Here is a 6701-nt window from a genome sequence, read left to right on the forward strand (position 1 = left end):
AATGATTTGCATTTGAAACCATAAGTGAATGAAATTTTCATTTTAGTTGTTTTAGATTGCATTTTTCCTTTGCTCATTGCATTAGTTTGCATTGTTGAATCAAAGTGAAAGGAAAATAACAAAAGATTAATGCATCTTAGTGAAAGGAAATTGATTTTTGTTTCTCATAGGATTGAATTTTGGAATTGCATTTGTTAATGAAAGTGAAAGATTAGATTTCATTTTTTACATTTTGCATTGGAAAGATAAAGAGTTGTGTTTTGATGCATTTTGCTTGATTGATGCATTATTTGGTTGTCTCTCTTCCTTCATTAGTTTAGCCTTCATCGAATGAAAATATTTCATTTTTATCATTTAGTTGCATCATAGGAATTCAGGTGACATTGTTGAGCCATCAAACTAAAACTTAATTGAAGATAAACTTAAAATTTACCTCAATCAACCTAAGGAGCATTTGTAACCTAACACAAATATCTAGAGGTCTAGGCTAGAGATGTGTTTCGACATATTTAAACATAACAACTGTCATTAACTTCCTGCATTGTATCTCGGGGGTGAAATCTCGTCCCAGTACGGAAGTATATCAAAGGTTCTCTAGTAATTTCGGGTATATAGGAGGCACTTTAGTATGGCAAGTATATAGGGACGCTCTCATCAAACGGTTATGCATTAGACAATGCTAACACAGACTTGTGCTCCCCGTACCATCGAGTATATATTGGGAGACCCCACTAGGTTGTTATCTTTTAGCCACAAGTAACCGAGTCAGCCGCCTTGTAAACATGATACACCGAACACAACATTTGGGGAGATTGGTCATCGTACGTCAAGTCCTTGGTTTTGGCTAAGGTGTATATAACGGTTCATGGATACTTGGTAAACCCTCTTGCCTAGCATTACCCGTTTTGATTTATTTGTTGTTTCGTGTCATAAAATTAACTGCCAACGATAATATGTCAAACCCATGCAATTGCTTCTTGGCCTCACATTGAGTAATTCCTTGTAAATTTTAATTTTAATCATCCCTCAATGAATCATCTCTTCTCCTTCTTCTCTTGAGAGAAAGTCATCGTGGTTGAACCATTGGGTTCACCTCACAGTTCCCCTTCATTGTCTGATACTAAAGGGTCTTCACAAGGAGTTCATCTTGAACTTTTGCAGTCACTTGAAGCTCAAGGCTTTGAACTTGGAATTGTCCCAAGCATCCAACCCCTTGCTTCTCGTCCTCCACCTCGAGACTCATCGTCATCTCAGGAGTCTGATCCAGAAACCCCTGAGAGTCCACAAAGGTTTGTTTTATATCCTCTGAATCCGTTATTTGATCCATTTGTGATATCTCCTCAACATCCTTATAGTCCTGTTGATGCCCCGAAAATCGTTGCAACAACATTGGGGGATAACCACCCGGTCCAGACCTTAGTACAACTCCTTTTCTGTTTGGAATGGTGGCTCCGACTGGGGATAATGGGACCAGTTTCCCAGTAATGGATAAACGGGATGAATGGATGATTGTTTAACTAATCTAATGATAGGCGAATAACTTAATCTATTGACAGAATAAAATAACTACTACTAATCCTGGGAATGGTTATATTTCTCTAAGTGTAGCGCTTGATGATCTATGTTTTCAAACAGGCATATAGATGACTCCACCTGACAGGCATAGACATTAATTCATTCAATGATTACTTTACTTAAGTAGTTAAGCAAAGCGATTAAAACAATAATACTACACTCATCATTTATATCATCGACACATATATGATTAAAAGAAAAGCATACCATAAACATACAATAGTGAAAGAATACAGAACTGCTGTTAAAACGCATACATATATATGATAATAGCAAAGGAAATCGGATAATAATTCATATGAAAAGAATGGAATCAGACATAGATAATAGTACCATATGAGCTGATAAAATACTCCCAATATCAATCGCTATCTGTAATTCTTCCTTCAACGCAGAGATGCTTTCAAACAAAGACAATAGTGCGCATTTGCAGAAAAGCTACCATGTTGAATTTAGAATAACTGGTCCAGTTTTATAAAAGAATATGGCTGAAGCACAATAGTGTGACTTCAGTCTTTAAGTCAAGTACAAAACTTTACGACCCTTTCCAAAACAATGAAAGGGTCTATAAATACCTAATTATGATAACTATCTATGAAACTGAAATCCTACTAAATTGGTATCAATAAATCTTGATCCTATTTTTCTTCAGCGATCTGGCAGTCGGCGGCATGATTCATCAAGTAGGCTGCTTGCCTTTAAATCTGAGCTAACTTATCGCAAGCATTGGCTCTACTTCAGGTGGTTTGTTGAGGCGCGAGCTGAGCTAGGTGGCATAAGTGGCATCCTGAATATCAGGAATAATATACCCGATTGCATCTGTTAGGCACTTGAGGGCGGCTCTCTGTGTGTGCGGCTTTACCAGGAAGAACCAATATGTGTCCCAGGTTAAACTGTTAATCCCAGCGATTAACCTCCCCTTTTCTTCCAGATCTGGATAACATGATTGCTCCAACGTTTTCATTGTTGTCAACTTTCTTGGTGTACATTGGGAAATCATGTTTGATAAGTAGAGAGTGTTATTGACCAATTCAACTAAATTGCTAGAAGTTGATTTACATCTTGAAACCGCCCTCTCTGCTTTCATTAACTGGGACTGCCATTCAGTGAAGAGTATATCTTTGTGTGATTCTAAGATCCTGGGTAAATTGGCCGCTTGTCCTTGGTCAGAATCTTGCCAGTCGAGAAATGCAGTTATCGTTTCTTCAGCTTGATCCAATTCAGTCCTGGCCTTGTCTACTTGCGTACTTATAGATGCCGTTAATTCACATAGTGGCTCTGCCTGGGCTATTTGTTGACACAGAAGCTTAATTTGGGATATTAATGCAGTATTTATTTGTAATGCTTCTGCTCTAAATTTAGCCACTTGTGGAACGCCCTTTGTTTTCTCGAGCTGTGATGATAATTGAGCAATTTGCTCATCTTTTGTTTTCATCATTTGCTCATTTGCTGCCTTTAATTGTGCCAATGCCTCTGATAATTCTTTCTGCTTCTGGATCGCGCTTTGGTCAATCCTTTGCTTCTCTGCCCGCAATTGTTGAGTTAGTTGACTGTTTAATTGTTGTTGCGTCAACAATTGCTGCTCTGCCTGCTCTGCTTTCTGCTTCGTTTCAGCTAACTGCGCCTGTAATGAGAAAATCTCTTGATCTTTGGTTTTCAGTAAAAGGCTTACCTCCGATGCCTTATCTATTGTCACTGCTGAATAAGCTCCCGCATACTGTGACAGTTTTGTCAGGTCATCGGAGGGGTCAAATTCTTCCTTCCAAACTACATTGCCCGTAACAGTTTGCTCTGGGAAAAGGGAAGGTTGATCAGTCCTTCTTCTTTTCCTTTGTCGTTTAACCACCGCTTTATGCCTTGGGCTATAGAAGACATCCAGGGGAGGAATATCTTCTACCTGCAAAATGATTTGGTCGGAGGGGTCCTTTGGTATTACCTATACCTCTTTAGAAATGGGTGGGCCGCTGGTTCCACTTAGAACCTGTGGGGAAGTGATATCCTGTGTGTCTGTTACCTTAGAAGTGTCTGTGTCCTTCGAACATTCCAAACCACTGATGATGGAATCAAATTGCTTCCATTCCTGGAGCAATTTAGGGTCAATGTGAGTATCTATATTGACATCAATGGTGGTTTGTTTTTCCTTTTCAGCTTGGGTCTCCTTTTGCACTTTTTCCTGCTCTCACTTCTGCCTTTCCTCCTGCTCTCTCTTCTGCTTTTCCTCTTTTTCTCTTCTCTGTTTTTCCTCCTGTTCTTTCTTCTACTTTTCCTCTTTCTCTCTTCTCTGTTTTTCCTCTTTCTCTCTTCTCTGCTTTTCCTCCTGTTCTTTCTTGAGATTTTCCTCCTGTGGCTTCTCTTTTTCTTTCGTTATAACTGGAGGTTCCTTTGATTGTTGCCGATCAGGCTCGCTTGATGATGTCGCTGGGGTTGTCGCTAGTAAATCTAGAGGTAGAGTTTGCAACTCTGTTCTCTAAGTTTATTAAATTCAGTCAACCCTTCATCATTATATTTCACTTTGGCGAATGCTTTAACCTGATTTATTGTCTCAGCTGAAGAGAACAGGTCGTCAAACATATCTTCTTTATGATCAAATTTTGTCAATTTGGCCTGTTCTAGTGCAGTATAGGCAACTTTGTTTGGATCAAATTGCCTATTTGGGAGAGTCGCCAGAGTTAATGATTTAATCTTCATGGCTTCCTTTTCTGCATGTTTGAGATCATGCAGAGTATAGACACCACATCTCAAGGGAAAAGAGGGCCAGCCCTGCTTCTTATTTTTCTTGAGAGTCTGTGTAACACTCTCAGCCATAATCTGGTAAGAGATTTCTCTTGCCAACTGTTTATCTGGTATGTATAAAGGGAGAACATGAGGTTCGGCTTGGCTACCAAAAACTCTTATATAAGTGAATTTCTCCTCTCCAAACCATCTCCCTACCGCTGTTAAATCAATCCCAGCCTGGTAGGAAATCTTGGGAATGGGTTTATCAAAAATAGAATAATAAATAGGCACCATAAAGCCATTGCAGACTTGGTACAGATGGTGCTTGTAAGAGGACTTCCATAATTTCTGATGGTATATGTGGATAGCCGTAGGGTCTTGTGGCGTCCACCTCCAGCCGAGCACGAGAAATTCAGAATTGAAACACAATGTATCTAAAATATATGCACTGTAATAGAATGGGGGGATTATCCTTTCAGAGATGCGAGTCTTATTCCTAAACTCAAGAATAGCTTTGGCTAGTTTGTCCGAGAGAATAGTGGCCCAATCCATTATTATACTGTTGCATGCAGCTTCCATTAAAGGGACCATTTCTATAGTGAAATTAGAAGAGTCATGCAATCCCCACAATCTACACATCATTATTCCTGCGTAGCAATAAGGAGAAGCTAGGGAATCAACTGAGTACTTACCAGAAGACTCATGTTTGTGCTTTGCCGGATTTTGTCTCCAATCCTGGATGGGTTCGGATTCAACTTCGTTCTCGTTTGAGAATTTTTCCAGGAAGCCTTATTGTATATCTTCTCTGGCTCAGGCAAATGATACATTTGCCTCAAATCATCAGCTTTGAACGACCCGAAAATCCTCCCATCTCTGGTGCTGAAGGTTCTATCCAGAATTGGGATTTCTTCAATTGCCCACTGCACTACATCTGTGTATGGGAGAATTTGTTCTCTAGCTGCTATCCGATGAAGGAAGGAGTCAGCTAAGTCCTTAAGAGTACCCTCAGATTTCCGAGTAGAGTCTGCAGTAGCTTCTACTGTTGTCACTTTAGGTTCTTCGATTTCGATCAAGTTGTAGGTACTCTGCCAAGTAGTTCTGCCGAGACCAGAACATGTGGTATCCGAAATCAATCCTTTCTTTTTGTCAGCGACAACTTGTCCTGCAACTGGCGCCGCGGAAGCGCCTGTGGTCTTCTTGGATTTCTTCCCCATTTTGCTTAAGCTTTCTCCTTTGGATGAATTCTGCACAGAGGCGAAAATAAACGTAACACAGAGAGATGACAATGAAAATCCAATATGGGAAAGATATATTAATCAAAGCGTGCTGAGAGATTAACTCTAAAAATGGCCGCGGATACAATCCATGGGAAGATCTTACAATTACATTAAATGGCCGTTTAAAACCTGCCAATCCTTAAATGCCCATTATATCATTATTCGGCCGAATGACCCGTTTAAGCGTGCTATGGATGTTTTGGCGGTTGGGCGCAGGTACATCATTGCTTAACAGATTAAGCTTTAAATATGATTTGATCATAATATCCCTCCATTTAATCGGCTTTTTGAAAACTGCGCTTTATCGCAATCGGCCATCGGGGAGAGCTTTAACCTCTTGTATTGACACCATTTAAAATCCCCGATCGCCGATAGTCGATATCGCATCGCGTCGGGAGAATAGGGATTATATATGACATGGAAAACATATCGCCGATTTGCCGATTGCGATATCGCATCGCATCGGGCTGCATCACCTAGGCGCCTTAACAATGTGCATAGGATATTGCCGATTGCCGATTGCAATATCGCATCGCATCGGGGTGAAAGGCTTGGGGCGCTTTTAAGACTGCGTATAGAGTATCGCCGATAGCCGATAGCGATATCGCATCAGCGGAAACCAATATGTCACTTATTTGTGTTCTCTATGTCATTGCGATATGCGATCTTGCGATCGCTTTATCGCAATGATAAAAGATTGTTTTATTTTATCAAAATGGGTTTTTCAAAAGGTTTTTATATAATGTTTTCATTTGGTTATCGGACCTTTTTGAACAATACAATATTGATACCAATTAACTTCTAAAGGGACCCATTTCATATGATAATTTTGTAAATAAAAATGATATGAAATGGGGGGTTGTTGTAGAGCACAGCAATTGGCGATTCGCTGGAAGAACCAGTTATCTCTGAAAAGCATAGAAATACTTAAACTTTTTCAAAATAGAGTTCTAATCAAAGGGGAAAATTCTAATATAACTAGGTATATATGCATTCCAAGTAAAATGAATCTATTTTTGCTAATTTCCTCTCTTTTTAAGAAAATAGATACATTCTAAGTTTTAAATAGGCCTCTATTGGTTTATAATGATAAAACATAAAACCTTTCCAAATCAACTTTTATAGTGAACTCTT

The sequence above is a fragment of the Pinus tabuliformis genome, chromosome 3_2 (assembly GCF_031772625.1).
Source record: "Pinus tabuliformis cultivar Carrire ecotype Pingquan chromosome 3_2, CPIR1, whole genome shotgun sequence".
NCBI classification, from domain to species: Eukaryota; Viridiplantae; Streptophyta; class Pinopsida; order Pinales; family Pinaceae; genus Pinus; species Pinus tabuliformis.